Source organism: Acomys russatus, chromosome 1 (genome assembly GCF_903995435.1).
Source record: "Acomys russatus chromosome 1, mAcoRus1.1, whole genome shotgun sequence".
Lineage (NCBI taxonomy): Eukaryota > Metazoa > Chordata > Mammalia > Rodentia > Muridae > Acomys > Acomys russatus.
This window is the reverse complement of record NC_067137.1, coordinates 30065438-30085466: the sequence shown is the minus strand read 5'-3', so window position 1 is coordinate 30085466 and position 20029 is coordinate 30065438.

Below are 20029 nucleotides of genomic sequence, written 5' to 3'. Positions count from 1 at the left end.
CATGAGGGAACTGCCAGCACTAGTTCACTATGGCTCTCCTATTTCACATGTGTGGAGACAGAATGCCAGAAGCACTGTGCATTCAGAGTCTAGAGACACAGGCTCACAAGACTCAACTGTAGACTCTGTGATGTTTCCCTGCCCCCAACATCTTACTACCACATTACTGAAGGATATTTACTAAAGTTTATTTTATCAAATACATTGTTGTTCGCTTTCAAGAAAAAGCTACAAAGTATTAGAAAAGGTAAAAAACAAACAAACATCTTTCAAGAAACAACCCAGAGGGTTCAGGAGCCCGGCAGGGAGACCATCAAGGCTGGCTGATCTGGATCCAGGTGGAGCTTGCACAAACTGATGCACTAAGTAACGACAAGGCATGCAGAAAACCTAGACTCACTGTTCAGATATAGCCAATGGATAGCTCATTCTCCAAGGCTGTGGGGGAGCCAGGACTGTCTCTGACATGAACACTGGTGGCCACTATTTGAGCACTTCCCCTCTCTTGGCAGGGAAGCCCTACTGGCACACAGAAGAAGGGGTAAGCAGGCTATCCAAGTGAGACTTGATAGGCTGTGGTCAGATAGTGGGGGAGGAGCCTACCCCAAGATGTCTAGAAGAGGGGAATAGGCCTGAAGGGGGAGAGAGGGTAGCAATGGGAAGATACAAGCAAGAGGATAACAGTCTGGATGTAATATGAATAAATTATAAATTTAAAAAACAAATTGAGTATCAAAGGACCTGGAAGGAACATTGAAGTTATCTAACTAGAAATTTAAAGTAACTATCTTTAATGGATGAAGGACTTTAAAAAAATTAACAGCCTGGTGGGGTGGCCTTGCCAGGACACAGAGGAAGAAGATAGTACAGTAGTACAGATGAAACTTGATAGGCTGAGATCACCATTTCTGAGGACTAGGGGAGGGAGGGGAAAGGTATGAGGGAGGGGAAAGGTATGAGGGAGGGAGGGTAGGATCCGGAGACAACGAGGGAGGGAGCTATAACCTGGATGAAAAGTGAACAAATAAAAAATAAATAAACAAATAATAAGTAGCATATTTAAAATAAAGTAAGTAATGGAAAAATTTAAGAACCATAATGCTAGAAATTAACAAGAACTGTAGCAGCAATGAAGACTATTTTGATAGGACTGTTAACATGTCAAAGGGAGAGGGAAGAGGGGCAGGAAATACTGAGATAGCAGGCATCACAGTAGAAATAGCCAAAAGAGAAAAGTAAAAAAATTCAAACATTTTTAAAACGAAAAAATATTCAAGAAGTTTTGGGCAACCACTAAAGGTGGGAGATGCTTAGCTATGTGTATAAAACAGCATAAAAGTTAAAACAAACAAACAAACAAAAAACAAATGATTTCAGTTGATAATAACTAAGGAATTCACCTGACTTAGTGATAGACATCAAGCCACTAAAAAGAGGAAGTAGAGGGGGATAAGATGAGGAAGATGAGGAGCAGGGTGAAAGAAGGAGAGAAAGAGGCACATAGACATATTTTTAAATAGCAGAAAATGAAAGAAAACAAATCCTGGAGCAAAGAAAACAGAAGAGAGAAATACAGTACTGATCATGGAAGAAATAGAAGAGTTTATGACTGTTCTTCAAAGGTCATATAAAAAAGAGAGTGGAATGGAATAATTAAAGTATTTAAACTAAATTAAAATATTTAAAGAAACCTAGATTTCTACATGCCAGGAAATTAAAGAAAGCTAGAATTTTGCCAGGCAAGCAAATATTGAAGAAAATGGTTGTCAGAAAATGTCCCATAAAATTAAAAAAAAAAAAATTTTACATAGTCACAGAATCAGATATTCAAATCTCCATTTTTAAAAAAGGAAAGAACACTAAATGAGAAATTGTATATTTCTTTTTTAAAGTATTTTAATAATTATTGATCTAAGAGATACTTTGTTCAAAATAATAACAACATTATATCCAATTACATATCCTTAAACATATGTGACTATGTGTGGAGTGTATATGACTTTTATATAAGGATATGAATTACCACAACTATAAAAGGGGTGAGAGGGGAAAGTAATATTATTTTGCTGTTATTAGAAGCTCACTTCCTGTAAAGTGGTATATTATTGTATTACCTTATTGTCATACTAAATACATATTGTAGCCATAGGGAAACACTGACACACGTTTTGCTGTCATTATTGCTTCTAAGTGATACACTGAAACAGGAGAGGTAGCTCATTGGTTAAGAACACCGTGTGCTCTTCCAGAGGACTAGAGTTCAATTTTCAGGACCCACCAAGTGCTCACAACTATCTATAACTCTACCTCAGGGAACAAGATGACTTCCGGCCTCTCTGAACACCAACACAACTGGTGCACAGACAAACATGCAGGCAAAAAGTAAATAATCTTTAAAAAAAAAAAAAAGACTTTTGTCTACTAGAAAAGTGAGATGTTATTAAAGGGGAATGAGTAGAATTACATAAAAGTTTTTAATCCACAAAATGTAAAAAAAAAAAATTACAACAGAAATAGGTAAAAGTCAATCAATCAATCAATTAAAGCAACATATTAAAATAGAAATAAATATTAAATGGCATGAGTAGTTAATTTGAACAGTAATGGTCTACATATACCTAGAAAGGACAAGATCCAATTATATGTAGCCTATTTTAAAAATTCACCTTAAATTTAAAAAAAATCCGGATGGAATTCAATTAAATAAATGGGAAAAATGCATTGCCAATATAAAATAAAGTAGGAAAATTGTATTATGTCAGATGGACATCAAAACATAAAAAAGGTATAGATTAAACAAAGGACATTTCATTTTGATAACAGAGTCAGTTCTCTATAAAACCGAAACAGTCTTTAACATGTATATTCCTAAAAGCAGAGTATGAAAAATATGTTGATATTAATGACCAGTGACTGTTAAGAGTCTTAATTTTGATGTTGTTTCCAGTAAAGCGTTTGTGTAGTTGTGTTTTGGCCATGGGATAGTTATCTATTTCCTGGGTAGTTTTGGTTGTAGCTTGACCCTTTGGGATGGAGTTTTCCTTCTAGTACCTTCTGGAAAGCTGATAGGGGGAGGTGATCCCCCTCAGGAACAGTCATAGGGGAGGGGAATAATGGGAAAATGGGGGGGGGGGAATGGGAGGATACGAGGGATGGGATAAACATTGAGATGTAACAAGAATAAATTAATAAAAAAAATAAAATAAAATAAATAAATAAATAAATAAAAAGAAAATATGTTGAACAAAAACTAACAGAACTGAGAGGAGTAATGGACTCATTTACCATCATGCTTCGTGAGTTCAGCACTAGGCAGTTAGCGATCAACAGGCCCAGCAGGCAGAATAATTATAAAGATAGAAGCAACTTCATCAGCCTCATCAATCAGGGCAATATAGTTTATAATTTAAATCTTCATCCAACAAAACAGAACAAACATTTTTCCCAAGCTGACATGGGACACTCACCAATAAGGAGACCACATAAAACATACCATGACAAACTCAAAAGAAGAGAAATCATAAAGTGCCTACTCTCAGGCCACAATGAAACTAAACCAGAAATAAATAGCACAAAGACAGCTGGAAAATCACTAAATATGTGCAGATTAAAAAGCATGTTTCCAGCACATGGGTCAAATAAGAAATCTTAAAATAAATATAGAGAGGTTTTTTTTGTTTTTTGTTTTGTTTTGTTTTGTTTTGTTTTTTTTTTTTTTTTTTTGGTAATATTTGTTTTCGCTTTATTTATAGGGAGGGTTCTGTGTGTATGCAAGCCACATGTGTAGGTGTGCCTTTGCATGCCAGAAAGAGGATGTCAGAGACTATTGAGAAACAGTAACAGGCAGTTGTGACCCACAAAACATGAGTATAGGCAACGAAACTTTGGTCCTCAGTGAGAAACACAACTCTTAACCACTGAGTCATATCTCCTGCCCTTAAAACTGGGTGTCAATAAAAGGAAAACAAAAATAAACGTTCTTAAAACTTATTTGATACAGAGAAAATGGTTCTTGTCAACAAAATTAAAACATTAAATAAATATATGAGAAGAAATACATATATAAAAATCAACAATCTAATTTTCCACTTTGGGAAACTGGAGAGAGAATAGCAAACTAAGTTCAAAAGAAACAACAACAACACAATAACAAAAATTGGAGAAATTTTATTTACTTTTTAACTAATAAGATATTCAAACTTTTTTGTAAAATCAGAAATTAAAGAAGAGCTATCATTACAGAGCCTACAGTCACTAGAATAAATAGTTTAAAATAAGCTTATGGTATTCTTTTTCCACTTAGTTGATATCCTAGAAAATGCCAGTTTCTCAAACCACACAGATGTCAAAATTCATACACAAAAATAGGGGTATGACTTTCACACGAACTCTGGTGCCTCACATTTGACCATGTCCCCTGGAGGGGGAGACCTGGTGGCACTCAGAGGAAGGACAGCAAGTTACCAAGAAGAGACTTGATACCCTATGAGCATATACAGCTCACCATGCCACAGAAGAAGAGGATGCACTGAGTCCTGGTGCAACTTGATGTGCTTGGGTGGGTTGGTGGGGGGAGGCACTCTCCTATTCTGAGGTGAAAAGGAGGGGAAATAGGGAGAAGAAAAGAGGAGGGAGGGGCGATGATCTGAATGTGAACTGAATAAAAATATTAAAGGTAGGAAATAGGTGATAGATAGATAGATAGATAGATAGATAGATAGATAGATAGATAGATAAAGCACTACCTTAAAAAATCTTGCAGTGTAATTGTTGCTGTTACCTGTCATGTCTTTCTAGGAATAATCTGGAAGAATCATCAATCTGTGAGTGCCTTAAAATTCTGCATAACTACTTAAAAGACTCTTGCTGTAATGTGAACTTCTAAGGGTTGGTGGGGTGGTGAGTTCACTCAGACTCCCTTTAAGCTCATCAAAAGCCTATCATCAAAAGACATATATATATATATATATATATATATATATATATATATATATATATGTATATGTATATATATATAATGTATCACTGTATCATTAGAAAGAAGTCAAGATCTTTTGAGGTGAACAAAATATATCCAACCCTGTCAGGTTTCCTCGGGAGTTGGCATGGCTCTCTCAAAGATTTGTGTGTCTTTTTGGCTCTTGGCTCACACTAGGAGAATCCAGTCATTGGGCACTCAAGGAGGGAGAAGCTATAGCAGGGACTGACTCAGCAAAATAGCATTAAGGAAAAGTCCCAGCTTCCTACACTCAGACTCCAGGCTCCACACTGCTTTAAAACCTCTTGCCTTGTGGTCCAATTTGATGGGAAGTACATTTTTGTTCCAGATATTTATTTAAAAGTTTCATTTTCACTTAATAAATCCACAGCCATGGCATACATGGAAGGTTTCCCCAAGTGGTAATTTATGCTCATTGAAGAATTACTTTTGAAAGTGCAGGAGCTGCCTGTCACTGGGGGAAATTGTGGCCACTCTGTTCTTAGACTTATTAGCTGTTACAGATTGAGGAGTTGATACATATTTGAAATGTTTATGCCTTCTCTTTCTTGTTAATTATCGATCTAAACCTTTGTGAATTCCAAGACATTTGTGAACAAGGCTTTCATTAATCCCCGAGGCTGCTGAGGGTCTTGGCAATGAGGTCCCCAATTTATAAGTATTCAAGAAACCTGCAAACGAACATGATCATTTCCAGGGTCCCTCACTGAGTTAGCAATGCCCAGGCTTACAGAGTTTACAGCATGAGTATGGGGTATTTGGTGAGCTTAACAAAAAGTACAATATTTCCTTAGGGGACACATTTAAGACAGGCTAGGAGAGAAAATAGGATATATATATATAGTCATTCTGGCCTCTGTGGGGACACACTGCCCCTGGGTGTATATATCTATACACCTCTACTTTGTTGTAATCTCCCTTCCAATAAATTATCTATTTGTTTTGAAGTAAACAGGACTTTGCAGATCATTAAACTCTTTTAGTTTTATGTCATTCACCTTTCCTCTTCCCCCTCCCCTGCTATTTACCACCTATTTGCCCCCCCCCTTAAAGGCATACAATCTCTTAGAGCATCAGAGAATGGTGAATCATGTGAGGTGTGGGTCTTTATTCTCTTCAGTGCCCTTGGCCCTATGTCTATATACTCAGCTGCCTTGTGGAGGGCAGATACAGAGGCTGCAAACCCCACAGGAGGAAAATGGGGGTGATATGTGATGTCATTCTGTCACTGTTGGGTAAAGCTCCAGCTCATTGCTCCATCCCAGTCCTTTCCCGGGAAGGATTAATGGCCCTTCTACAGTCCAAACATCTGAAGTACTCAAGTGACCAGATTCTGATTCCAGGACCTTTCCATTATTGCTTTTTAACTCTCATTTCCATGATGACTCTGATTTTGGTGAAAACAGTGAGAAAGCAGATATTAGATCCTGAGGGTCTTAAATCCCAAAATGAATAAGCAGCCATCATCGTCACGTGTGTGGTATGTGCTTGCTTCACTCTATTGAGAACACTGGACATACCTAGCGGGCTTCATGGGCTAAGTGCATCCAACCTGCTGTGCAGACAAGGCTAGCTCAACACCAACATCATAAGCTTAATGCAGTGGGAGACTTTTTATAACCCTATTACTCAAAAGTTAAATGTATCTGTGAGACACAGGATATATGTCAGAGCCACTTGCCTAAGATAAGGATTTGACAAACCTGAAATCTCTAGCCCATAAGCTTCCACCTACCAGACACAGCTTATCTGCCCTGGAAGGACCTGAGAAAGTGCCTCACCAAGCCCCTTTATGTGTAAGAAATGGGGGTTTCAAAGCCAGCTTTTCAATCGCATGCTTCTGATTACAAACTCAAAATTAAAGCGGGAGGGGGGGGATGCTGAAGGGGCGCTAGCCTCCAGGAGGCCTGTGGTTTTATGTGTGTGAGAAAACACATTTTGTTTAAGTAGACCTTCCTCTTGCCCCCACTCTCCTGCTTCACTCATTGCTACCAGATGCCGTGGCCAAGGCAGGAGCCAGGCAAGAAGAGTAGGAGCATGCAGGCTTCCCACTCGGGTGAGAAGGGGAGCTGATGAGCTGCTGCAGAGCAGGCCTGCCAAGGGCCTTGCTTTGAATTTCTACTCCATCCCCCTCCCCCGACCATCCAGACCTTCAGACGCTTTCTGTTCTGTGTCCTTTATGTCTGAGACCAGCCAGATGAAAGGAAGCTGGTTCAAGCTGCTAAAGCACTGATGCTCCTTCAAGACTCGCAAACGCTCTGTGGCCTTCCTCCTCCCAGATGGCCAGCTAAATGCTAAAGGAGAAGAGCTTGTGCTGAGAACTCCAAGAAGCATACTCTTTTACATCTCCGCCTATAGACAGCATACAAACACCCTTGCAGTCCAAACTACTCTGAGCCAGAAAAGATACAAGGTAAAGCCCGAGAAGAATACTAAGCCTCTCATGCCCCCTGTGCTCTTCTGAGCCCCGTTCCTATCTGTATAAGCACCATAACATCCTGACTTTGTGCAATGCTGCATGGGAAATTCCTTAATAGCAATGAGCATATCTAATGCCCTTCTAAGTACTAATCATGCCCTTGCTTCTGCCTCACTCCTTCCCATGATGAGTAAGGAAACTCCTGCCATTGAAGCATACCCTATGAAGTGGCTTGAGTAAGTCTGGCCTGCATAGACCCGGCTGTTTGAATGCTTGACCCATGAGGAGTGGCACTATTAGGACACGTGGCCTTGTTGGAGGAAGTGTATCACTGTCTAGGTGGGCTTTGAGGAGTCCTCTTGTGCTCAAGCTTTTCCTAATTCAGATGTTAGTCTCCTCCTGGCTGCCTGCAGAGAAGACAGGCTGCCTTCAGATCAACATGGGGAAGTCTTGGCTCCTTCCTCAGCACTATGTCTGCCTGCATGCCTCCATGTTTCCACCATGATGATAATGGACTAAACCTAAAACTGTAAGCCAGCCCCAACTAAGTGCTTTCCTTTATAAGAGCTGCTGTGGCCATGGTTTCTCTTCATAGCCATGGAAATTCTACTAAGACGCCCTAACGCCTGGGGTAAGGAGATCACTGTTGCCCCTGACTCTGTGACTCACACTGCTGCCACTTTATACCTAAACAACCTGTGTTTGCCCAATCAGGAACCTCACTCTTTTATGCTCCAGCCAAGAGTAATGTAGCTGCTCAATAATTGTGTGTTGAATAAATTCCATACTGTCAGCTTGGTGCCAGGGGCTGCAACTAGGCAACGTAAACTGTGCTCTGAGGGTACAGTGAAAGTTGGCTTCCTGGACTGAAATGTAGGAAAGATGGCCTTTGTACTTTCCTTGACACCATCAAGCATGTGGGGTCCATGGGAAGCCAGGTGTTCATGGGATGTCTCAGCATACACAGCCCATATGGAAGCCAGCATCACTATTTTGGGCTTCTCTCTATTCTTGTCCTTCCTGGGGCTACTGCTATTGGTGACAGGTAGCCTTCTGAGGAGGAGGAGGAGACCCTTCGGAAGAAATCTGTTTCAATGATGCAGCAGTTGGATCATCTGTTTAAGCCATTTTGCCACAATATGGGACAGGAGATGAGACTGGAACATTCATTCCCATCTCCCCATGAACAGTGACCCCACTAGGATCACTCAGTGCTAATGTAACCTCAAGAGTTGCCACACTCTTTCAGCAAGGAAAAGTTATCTTCCTTGACAGAGTGATTATGTGCACAAAAGTGTAAAAGGTGACTGTGGGCCTCTAAAGGAAACCAATATTTGCTTCCTTATAAAGTTCAAAGGCTGAGTTGGTGGTTTGGCTTTTCATTAGATATGAAACACCACTCAGGGATGCCTGAGGGAGAACAGAGAGAAACAAAATATTAGCATCAATACCAAGGACCAGGGAAACAATGAATAGAAGCCAAGGGACATTAGACATGCCAAACAGGAATACCCAGGCCCCAGTCATCAATGGGCCAGGGCCAAGCACAGACTCCTAAGTCAAAGATGTTCTTGCTGGAGTCACAAAGAATAGCTCCCATTTGGTTAGAAAGGTTTCCTACCAAGCCAAAGCTTGATATTGCAAGGCTAGTTTTCTACACTTGACAAGCAAAGCCTCCTGTGTCTTTATCACTTTCTGCCCTGGATTCCATCAATGCTTATACTCACCTCTGTGTCATTGGCCTGTTAGGGCCATACCTATGGGAATGAAGTCTGACCAGTCACACAGTAAGACAGGTTGTCTTAAAGCTGTTTTATCCTTATTGGTCTTCTAGACAAAGCTGCCTCTATCTCTATGTGTTTGCTTCTGGGTTTTTGAACTAAGATCTCCTAAAAGCCATCTTGAGGACCCATTTATGTGGGGTAATCTACAAAGTAGCCTTTAGTGATAATCTTGAGAGGAGATCTGGGAGCATGGATAAATACCTTAAAGGTGATCCTTGTTGGAGTCAAAGGAGGGAAGCAGTTTGTTTTTGCCTGCAAGGATGAAACTAACTGAAGCCTACTTTTAAGCCTTCCAAGCATAGTCTAGTGGCAGAACTTAAACATTTTTTTATCACTATCTGTAGTCTCCAGGTTTCAAGCACACTTATGTGGAGAGTAATTCTTGGTCTCAAGAAAGAAGACTCTTCTGTTCTATAATAAAAAAGGCATTTCTTTGTCACTTCTGCTTAGAATTTCTTTGACCATCCCTGACAGCAGCTCCATGTCATTATTCATGCCCCTACCCTACACTTCTATCTGTGACATCATTTTTTGTATGGGAATAAAGCTCTGTTAACCTCTTTGAGTTTTCTAACAAGCTGTAAGTTAATAGAAACTGTAGATCTTGCTGTGTGACTAACATTGGTGGTCCAGCCTTTCTTAATGATCCAAGGGCTTAACAAATCACCTGACAATCAGCAAGCCTTCTGCTAATGCTTCCAGGATGAAACATTGACCCAATTCTTTAAGGAGCCAGGAAAAGAAGTGTAGAAGTCCATTGAATATTCTGAATCTAAGCAGGCTGCCATCCAAGTACTTGGTCAATAAAAATGAAGTAAATTTAAAGGGGGGATGATTAAATAGGCAGATGACTAGATCAATAGATAGATGGGTGGGTGGATTGATGGAGGGAATAAGGAAGAAAGGGATCAGCCAGATTAGATAAAATTTTGCTGGGCACTAAAAGTGTTAAGAAGTCTGAAGATACAACCTCCTTCAATTCCTTATCGCCTATAACCTTGTAAAGTCACAGTGTAATTGTCCTCATTGGCTTTCTGTTTCTATAATAAAGCACGATGGCGAAAAGCAACTTGGAGAAGAAAGGGTTTATTTGGCTTACAGTTGTAGTTCATCTTTAGGAAGAATGAAGGCAGGAGCTCAAGTTGGAACCTGGAGGCAAGCACTGGAGAAGAGACCGGGGAGGGGGTGCTACTTACTGGCTTACTTGCTTGCTTCTATGGCTTGTTCAATCTGCTTTGTTATTCAGTCTAGGACTGCTGGTGCAGGACTGGAAGTGCCCACAGTGGGCTAAGTCTACCTGCATCAATCATTAATATCAAGAAAATGCCCTGCCCCTACATACATGCCCACAGGCCAATCTATTGCAGTCAATTCCTTGACTGAAGTTTCCTTTATCCAGGTGACTCAGTTTGTGTCAAGTTGACAAAAACTAGCCAGCACAATCACCCAGCAGCCTCAGTATAGGAGTTTGAGGAGAGTTCCATATACAGAGAGATTCTTAGCGTATATAACCCTGTTAATGGTCTATACTCACTACATATGTATTTAATATGTTGGGTTGCCTTTTACCTGAATATATCATTAACAAAGAGAAATTCTATTTTAAGAGGCTTCATTTCTCCAGGCCTGACAGATTGCTGCCCTAGATCTCTCTTTATGAGACTTCAATGAGCCCCAAGGGCAATTCGAAGAAGTAAGTGTAGAGAGGGGCACCTCACACATAAGGGACAGCACGTAACACTTGTGGATCTCAGCTGAGGTGGTGGCCAGGAGGCCACAAAGCCTCATCCGCCTTGTAAAGGGAGATCTATTTACGCAAAAGTTTTGCCATTTGGACCACATAGGCTATTTTGTACCAGAATACTTTAGGAAGGCAGTTCTAGGGATGGCTGGGGGTGGCTGAGAGCCAATGTAGGGCTGTGTGTGGCCCCCTCCACCTAGAACATGAGCAGAATGGTTCTTATTATATTTGATGGGGCAGCCTGTGGCTCTCTGGTGCCAGGGTCTCCAGTGGCAATCCAGACAGGAACAGAGCAATTTTGAGTAACTGAAAATGACTAGCTCTAAAAGTGTATATATTAGTTGTCTCCTTTCTTGCAAAATGCTCTCACAGAAGAAATGATAACTTTGGGTTTTTTGCAGTTAGCTTAGAAACCAGTATAAAAATTCTATCATACTTGATGAATGGCACCTAAGTATACATAGCTTAGAATATGTAATATTTTAACTGAAACATAAACTGCACTATGAGGATTAGAGCAATTACAATTATATTGTATATGAAGCACAATGCATTTTAATTGTATAATTGTTAATATTTTATATTAAATTTAGTGCACCCATTAAAAATAATTATAATGTACTCACAATTGTGTTAATTATCTATAGAAATGTTTGTATATTATGTTTGCATATGCAAATATGTAGAAGTATATTTGTACAATTATATAAATTAATATTTGTTTCTATTTGCATATCACATATTAAATGCACAGTTTTATAAACAAAGGTATAACAGCATTATTATTGGAATATGAGAGAATTCACAACATTCCATGCATGGCTCTTCCTAAGTACCTTGTAATGTCCCCACTCACCCAAGCAGTCTAGCCATAGAGTCAGTTCATTGTCAGCAAGGAATTCAAGGGTCAGCCCCACTTTTCTCTTCTCTTGAATGTACCAAACTATCATGAATGTTGGTTATTCCTCACATATGGCTCAGTCTGTTTCAGGAATCAGCAACTTCCCCCCACATATAACAAATGCTTAGGGCAATAATGAAAAAGAGAAGTGAGCTTTAAAATGTGGAAACAGTTCTAGTGAGAAAAAGCCATTTCTTTATTTCCAAAATATTATTTACAAAACATTTTTTTTCTTTGCTACTGTTCCCAGACACTGGAATCAGGCTCCTCTCAAAGGTAAGCAATAGCTTGAAGGCAGCCTTTGTTGACATGAATTCCATGTTGCCTGGTGCTCTGTTTGTTTCGCACATAATTCACATTTTTGTATCTTATATGTATTTTTCATAGTCCTTTCTAAAGCAATGTTCTGGCTTCACCGAGGGCTCCCCATCAGGGGTCAAGGTTTCTGCAGATAACTGGGTTAGGGGTGTTGATGGAACACTCAGCAGGATGTAGCTAACATTCTAGAAACTAAATTCCTGCAGCACAGAGTTTAAAATTCATCTTAGATCAGACCTTAAAGAAAATATAAAAATGAGCAACAATTCAGCTAGCTCAGACCAAAAGATGCAACAAAAAGTCAAATTAGCTTCTCATCTATCCTTTTCTGAAGGAGTTTTCACAAAAATGACTTGGGGAGGAGGTCCAGAAACTGAATAGTTTTTGATGGTTCTCATGGGCTCCACAGACAAGTATCAGAAGCAGGGGACCTAGTGTAAATCATCATTGGAGCCATTGGGTATGTATAAGTTGGGTAACATGGAGACTCTATGCCATGGAGGAAACCTCTTCTGTAGCAAGTTTGTCATGCTTATAGCAGTATGGTGCCCAAGTCCTTTCCTTACCGAAAAAAAAAAAAAAAAAAAAAAAAAGTTAAATTTAATTTACCTTTAAAAAGAGACCAGGGATAATACTGCACAGCTATAACCCTTGCACTAGGAAGTACAAGGAAGATGAGCAGGATTTCAAGGCTAACTTCAGCTACAAGGTGAGTTTGAGGCAAGCCTTGGCTACATAAGATATTATCTCAAAAATATAAAATGAAAAAGGGTTGTGGAACATGCTCATGATTTATTATTTGAGTGGAGCCTAGGCTGCACATTTGTTATTCTGGCACTCTGGAGGCCGAGGCGGAGAAATAAGCAATTCAAAGCAAGCCTGGGATACATAGCAAGAAGCTATTTCAGAAAAATGAAAAGAATAGGGTCAGGGGAGGAAGATCACTAAGAAGAGGGACAGAAGTAGTCCACATCAAAACTTTCCATGGAATAAGCAGAGTGATGCCAGGCATGAGCAGTTGGCAAATTTCCCTAAGTTATGACAATGATTATCACACATGAAATTGGCTCAGTACACAGCTATTAAACATAACCCAGGGCAAAGGAAACACTGGTTGGTGCCCCCCCAAAATTAAAGAGTGAATAGGAGAGACCCCAGCGAAGACTCCTGGTGGACACTTTAACACCAGGCAGAGCTTTTTTTCCTTCAGTTGTTAAGTCTCCCCTTAACAACAAAATATGAAGATTTACTGCCGCCCTTGAACCTGTGACCTGCGTTCCATATGATGAAAAGCATGACCGTGGTGCTTCCCTGTGCCATGTGAGGAAGAAGCCTGCTGATGTGCTGAGAAACTACTCTGCGGACTGTGACGAGTCACCAGACGCCCCCACAGGAGCACTGTGGAAACAGCTGAGGTCCACTCCACTGCTGCAGGAACATTTTGCATGGGGCCGTGGATGATAGAGCTGCGATTCCCTGGGGGCAGGCGTGGAGGAATGCCCCCTAGAGACAGGAGGATGCAAGACCAGAGGATAAGTTTCTCTCTCCAAAATTACTGTCATTCTGCAAAATCAATGTGCTCCTTCCCAACAGACAGTACTGTCCCTACATTCCAAACTCTAAATGGCAACTTGCACCTCTTCCTTGCTTGCTTTTCCATAGGCACCCCAGATAGACTTCATATATAAACTACAAGCTCATCTTTCTGCTCGTTCCTATAACATTTGTTTACTAAATGGCTTATATGTACCTGCACAGTTGTTCATTATAGTAATGGGAGGTAGATAACTATTGCTTTCTCCATTTCACTACTGACCAAAACAAACACAGGGAAATTAAATTATTTAACAAAGGGACAGTATCTGTGGTTGTATCTGTGACTTTTAAATCTTTAATCTATTCTTATTTTAGTGTTTGTATATAGAAATGTGTTGTTTTCACTTTATATTTTGTCAGTTTTCATTTATTTTGCCAGTTAATTTATACACTTACCATTTCTGATACTGTCTCTCATTGGTCTCTGTAGGCAAAATCTTCCCTGTGCAGCTTCTTTACAATACAGATGAGGACTGATGTTCCTTTCTACAGGTTAATTCCCACAGAACAGGCTTGGGGCCTTACTAGTGGCGATCCACACCCACACCGACAATTCAGGAACATTTAAGGGCTCTTTTAAGCTCTACGGAGCATCAATCTGGAACTTGGTAAAAATGCAGCCTGTAGTTACAAATAACAATCACCAAGAAAGGGCCGAGTTCCCAAGCAAATTACAGCTGGAAATTCTGCAGGTGGCATATTTGGATCTTTGTTTCAATCAGGCTTGACGTGACTCTGGGAATAAGTGGCTATTCCCTGGCCCACGCATCTGGCCTACAATCTCATGGGTTTGGATATATGCAGTTTGGACTGAGAAGTCTAGTGTCCAACAAAAACAAGGGCTTAAAATGGAAGACCTTGACACAAAGTAGTATAAAAGCACTCTCTGTTCCAGTAAAGACAGAGGAGAGAATTCCTCTTTACATAACACTGAGGAAAAGTGATGACATATTGGGTCTCACACTGAATTCAGGAAAACTGAACTTTTTACAAAGGCTGGAAACATTGCATGGACCCATTTTCCAGCAGCAAATGCTAGCATCTCACACTAGGTGCATCTTAGAAACATGAGGAGGTCAATGGGAGAGATTGTCTGGCTGAGAACAGGGATGTAGGCTGCTTCTCAAGGTTCACACCAGAACCGTATGCACCTCAGTTTATCCTTCCACCCTGAGCCTGCCTGTTGTGAATTAAGTTTGAAATATCTTCTTCTGACATGTGGCATTTCACCTTGTACTCCCTCTCTATGCTTGCCCATCTGTTTTGAGGCAGCTTGGCACCAGCATCTGATTCCTCTTGGAAATTTTCTGGTTGAACTGGTCATCAGTGCACATTAATCTCAGCGGAACTGCAGGTGGAAGCACACATCAAGTGTCCCGCTTACCGCCTTGCAAGTGTCCTCACCAAGAGTGCTGTAATCACGCAGTTTACTTCCCTCCAGGGACCTCTCTGGTTCCTGCCTGTCCCCAGCTCCCTGTCCTACTGCTGGGATAAGATCCCTTGGCTAGTTTGTGTATTCCGAGTCGTTCAGGCTCCTGTTTAGCATTTGTTTTTCTTGGCATTTCAAAGCATTATGTTCACTTTTATTATACCCTTGACAGACCAGATCCTAGTGCCAGCAAGCCACAATGAAACAAACACTTACAATTTATAGGAGAAGTTCAGATTATATTTTCCATGGAGTCTAGAAGTTTCATCACCTGGTAAAATACTTCAGGCTGGACAGTGGCTTCCACTGTACTTACATGACCTCAGAACTGTTTCTGATGTTACTCTCTCTCTCTCTCTCTCTCTCTCTCTCTCTCTCTCTCTCTCTCTCTCTCTCTCTCTCAGTCATTTCCTGTCCTTTCCCTATGTCTTCATTTGTCCATATACACACATTCGAAAGTGATCCACACACAGTTATACATACACATAAACACAACCGTAAAACCTTATACAGCTACACACACACACACACACACACACACACACACACACACACACACACACAGTCCCCTTATTAATGGATTCATGTTGACTTTCAGAATGCAACCACAAGCCTAGTTAGCTTCTGAACTGTTAGCACTGAAGTCAACTATTATCTTTAAAGTTATGGAAAGACACAGCATTCCAATCACTTCTAATAGGCAATAAATAAATTTCTCCTAAAGCCCTAAGATTCTGAGGAATCTTTGGGCTCAGCTCCACACATATTCTGTCACAAGCATCATATTCTACAACTTTCATCTGTGCATTGAAGCTCCCCCTGCCATGGCCCATTGTCAAGGGCCTTTAGTGCATCAGTGGCAGGTCACAATTTTACTTAAGGATATGGGTTTCAGAAGTAAATGAAACAACTTTTGTCCTTAAGGAAGTTAATCAAGGGGACTGGAGAGATGGCTCAGTGGTTAAGAGAACTATCTGCTCTTCCAGAGGTCATGGGTTCAATTCCCAGCATCCACATGGCAGCTCTACAAGTCCAAGAGCTGACACCCTGACACAGACATACATGCAGGCCAAACATCAATGCAAATAAAAAAATAAACAATTTTTTTTAAAAAGAACGTTAATCTAGTGAAGACAGAAAATCTTACAGCCAGAAAAATTGATGCAACATACTGCCTCCCAACAATACTCATAATTGTGAATTTTAATAATATTTCGCAAATTCCATTGGGTATCATAATAAAAGTCCCAGAGAAAAGAAAGTGACAGAAATGGAGATGGGAAAGGGGTTTGTGGGTACTAGTAGAGTGTTCTTTTGTAATCATGGAAGGTGTGGCTGTTTCTCTGTAACAATGTGTAAAAGTTTACATGCAATTAATTATATGTTCCCACATGTTCAAAAGTCACATGCTAAGACCTGGTATATTATAAACCTTACAACTAAAAACAAATTTTAATGACCTTGAACAGTATCCACAAGGCAATAAAAGTGACCTTAGTCCACAAATGCTAGACTCAAGGCTTACCTTTCTGAACCTCATACAACACGACCAGCTAGGAACATATTTACTAACAACGGCCATATTTACCAAATGTTCACTGCTGAAACCACTGTGACAGAAACACAACTATAAGTTCATTCACAGGGAAACATTCCCAGCCATTGAGAGAAGCACTGATGCTGGGTTCTCTTTCAGGGAGCCTTCTGTTTCCTTACTGACCTCTTTCTATTCCGTGGATGTCAGTTCCATTTTAAAGAATTTTTTAAGACTAGATGTCTGTACAATAGGGATTTTCATGCCACCCCATCACAAAGGCATTTGTCTTTCTGAGTAAAATGAAAACTTAAACGCTAACAACTGAATGGCCCTAGATTAACAAATGCCAAACAGATTCAGAGATACATGTCTGTTATAAAGAAGTTTTCTTCAACCAAATAGAGAAAAGGATACATAAAGGGATGGACATATACATTTTCACATTCAGAGTAATGCTATTTTAAAAAATAATTCATGTAATTAAGTTTAATATGACATGGTTTATATTATTACTAATATTTTCACTTTCTTCTAGTATTGGTTTTTCTTATTTATCAATTGTTCTACTGTCATTTCTTTCTCTTTTTTTCAGATGGGCAACTGTTACAGAAAATAGCATCAGAGATAGCCTTGACTTAGAAGCTTGAAAATCAGGTTTTAAGTGAAGAGAATTGACATGGCACATACATGCATTTGCATACATGCAGAGATCAATTTTTAATTTATACATTAAAAAGAATGTATTGAGGCAAAAGAAGAATCCGATGGCACAGACGCTGGGAAGAATGCTGCTGGAGTGGTTGCTTGAGCCTTAGAAAATATATAATTTGGCAAGAACAATGTCATTAGAGATACTAAAACAAGCTAACGATAAGAGACAGTAAGAATAGGCACAAAAGAATTAACTCATGTTGTTTTGGAAGTCTGCCTCAGGGATGAGCTAACAGGTGCTGGAGAACTGGGAGTAAAGAGTAACTACAAAAGGCAGAAAGTGGAAGGGCCTTTCCACTAATCATGGAGAAGGACACTGTTAAGTCACCAGAGTCCCAAGATAATCATCTGTAAAAGGGGCATGTGTTAGTCATTAATGTTCATCCTGTGTGTGCTCCTGTACAGTCTCTCTCTCTCTCTCTCTCTCTCTCTCTCTCTCTCTCTCTCTCTCTCTCTCTCTCTCTCTCTCTCTCTCTCACTCTCTCTCTCTCCTTGTGTACATAACCCAGAGTTAGAATTGGGAGACCAAATGAACAATTAGACCATGGGGGGAAAGTTGATGCAAACTTTTTGAAATATCACTTTGTCTTAGTTTTATTGTTGGGTTTTTTTTAGTTATAAATTTTCCTCTTTTTGTTATTTCCTCCCCCCTCTTCCTTTTTCCCCCTCCATACGCTCTCAAATGCCCCTCTTTGCTCTCTTTCAAATCCGTGGCCTCTTTCTCCATTGATTGTTTTTGTTTTGTGTTCTTAGACACACAATATAACCTGATCAGTCTGTATGATGTTACTTTTACGTATATGTTTTCAAAACTAGCATTTCACATCTGATAACCAATCAGTCTGCTCTTCCCTGGGAAAAACTACTTCTCTACTCTCAACATTCATTATTTGCCTATACTCCTTTGTGTAGTGTTGGAAATTGAAACAACTTAAATGTCTTTCAACTGATGAATGGATAATGTAAATTTGGTACATTATCACAATATAACACTATTAAACTGAGGAGAAAAATGAAATACCCAGATAAATGAATGGAACTAGATAAGATCATATTCAGTGAGCTAGCCCAGACCCAGAAAGTTAATTTATCACATGATATTTCTTCGGAGGCTTTTAATTCCAAATCTTCAGATATGAGTACACATCATGTTTGTTTCTGAGACAAGGTCTCATTTTGTACAGCCCTGACTGGCCTGGAATTTTCTATGTAAATCAAATTGTCCTCAAACTCACAGAGATCCCCATGGTTCTACTTCACCAATGGGACTAAAGGCATGTGGTACCAGCTTGTCTTAGTTTTAAAAACTTCTTGGTTCTAATATCAAAGCCATGGCTGCAAAACAGCTGGTAAGAGGAACTAAAGAAAACCAAACATTCCACCTCTATTTCCCCTCCATATGGCTTCCCTGTAACCAGTTCGTATTCTGCTTCCTTCCTTTTAAATTTGTTTTATCTTAAGAGAACTATAAAATAAGATCAGTATACTAAAAGAGAAAAGTACGAATCTTCAAGGAGTTGCAAGTGGTTCTTTATATACTGGGTTTTGACAAGGAGAGGGTCAGGATAGTAGCTATAAAAATATAGAAAAGGAAAGAATTACAAATTAATTACTAGAGTTCCTGGAGTATTTTACAAGACTTGGGAAAGTATGTGTATGTGCTCAGGAAGTGCTGCATGAAAATTTTTTTCCATTCTTTTTTATTTAAATAATTTATTCAGATTACATATCAATTGTTGTCCCCTCACTTATATCTTTCCATTCCCCCTCCCTCCCTCTGTCACCCTATTCCCCTCCCCTATGCCTGTGAAAGAAGGGGATCCCCTTCCCCACCATATGATCACAGCCTATCAGGTCTCATCTGGGTGGCCTGCTTCCCCTTCCTCTGAGTGCCACATGAAGATTTGCATGATGAAAGTAGTTAGGCTAACTGAAAATCACTGATTAAGATATCCAGTTATAGCTACTTGCTCTCAATTTTATAAAATATGCTACTGTTTAAACATTTTTATTGTTATGCTTTTCCAAATTAAGGTCCAAGAGCTACTAAAACTAAAAGAGGTCTTTAGCCTATTGTACTCAATGCAGTTGTGGGAGGGCTGTGCAAAATCACCATTAGAAAACACCAAGCTTCTAGCAATCACTTATTTAAATAAGTGCCTTGTATGATCCTGGCACAGTGTTGAACACTTAGTACACTTTCTTTTCATTCAATGCATGCAAATATATAAAACAGAGAGATGTATTTATTGTCTTTTCATTTCTCAGGTGGGAAAACTCTCAAGTTGGGCCAAATGAATGGTTTAAGGAGTATTCTCAGCTGATGAGTGTAGAATGGAGCTAAGAAACATGCTTCCTGAGAGCTGAGCCCTCCTAAGAACACTCCAGTGAAAAGCAAAACCAGAATGCCAAGGCTCTGTATCATGCCCCTAAGAGGACAGATGCATACAGTCCTTGATACATTAGAAGAATAAATAAAGGTTCCCTTGGGGACAGATACTTAGGATAGCATTTCATTAACTGCAGTGAATCTGCAGATGAGATATGTATGGAGCTCAGAGTTGTACTGCGTGTACAAAACCACACAGGGTGAA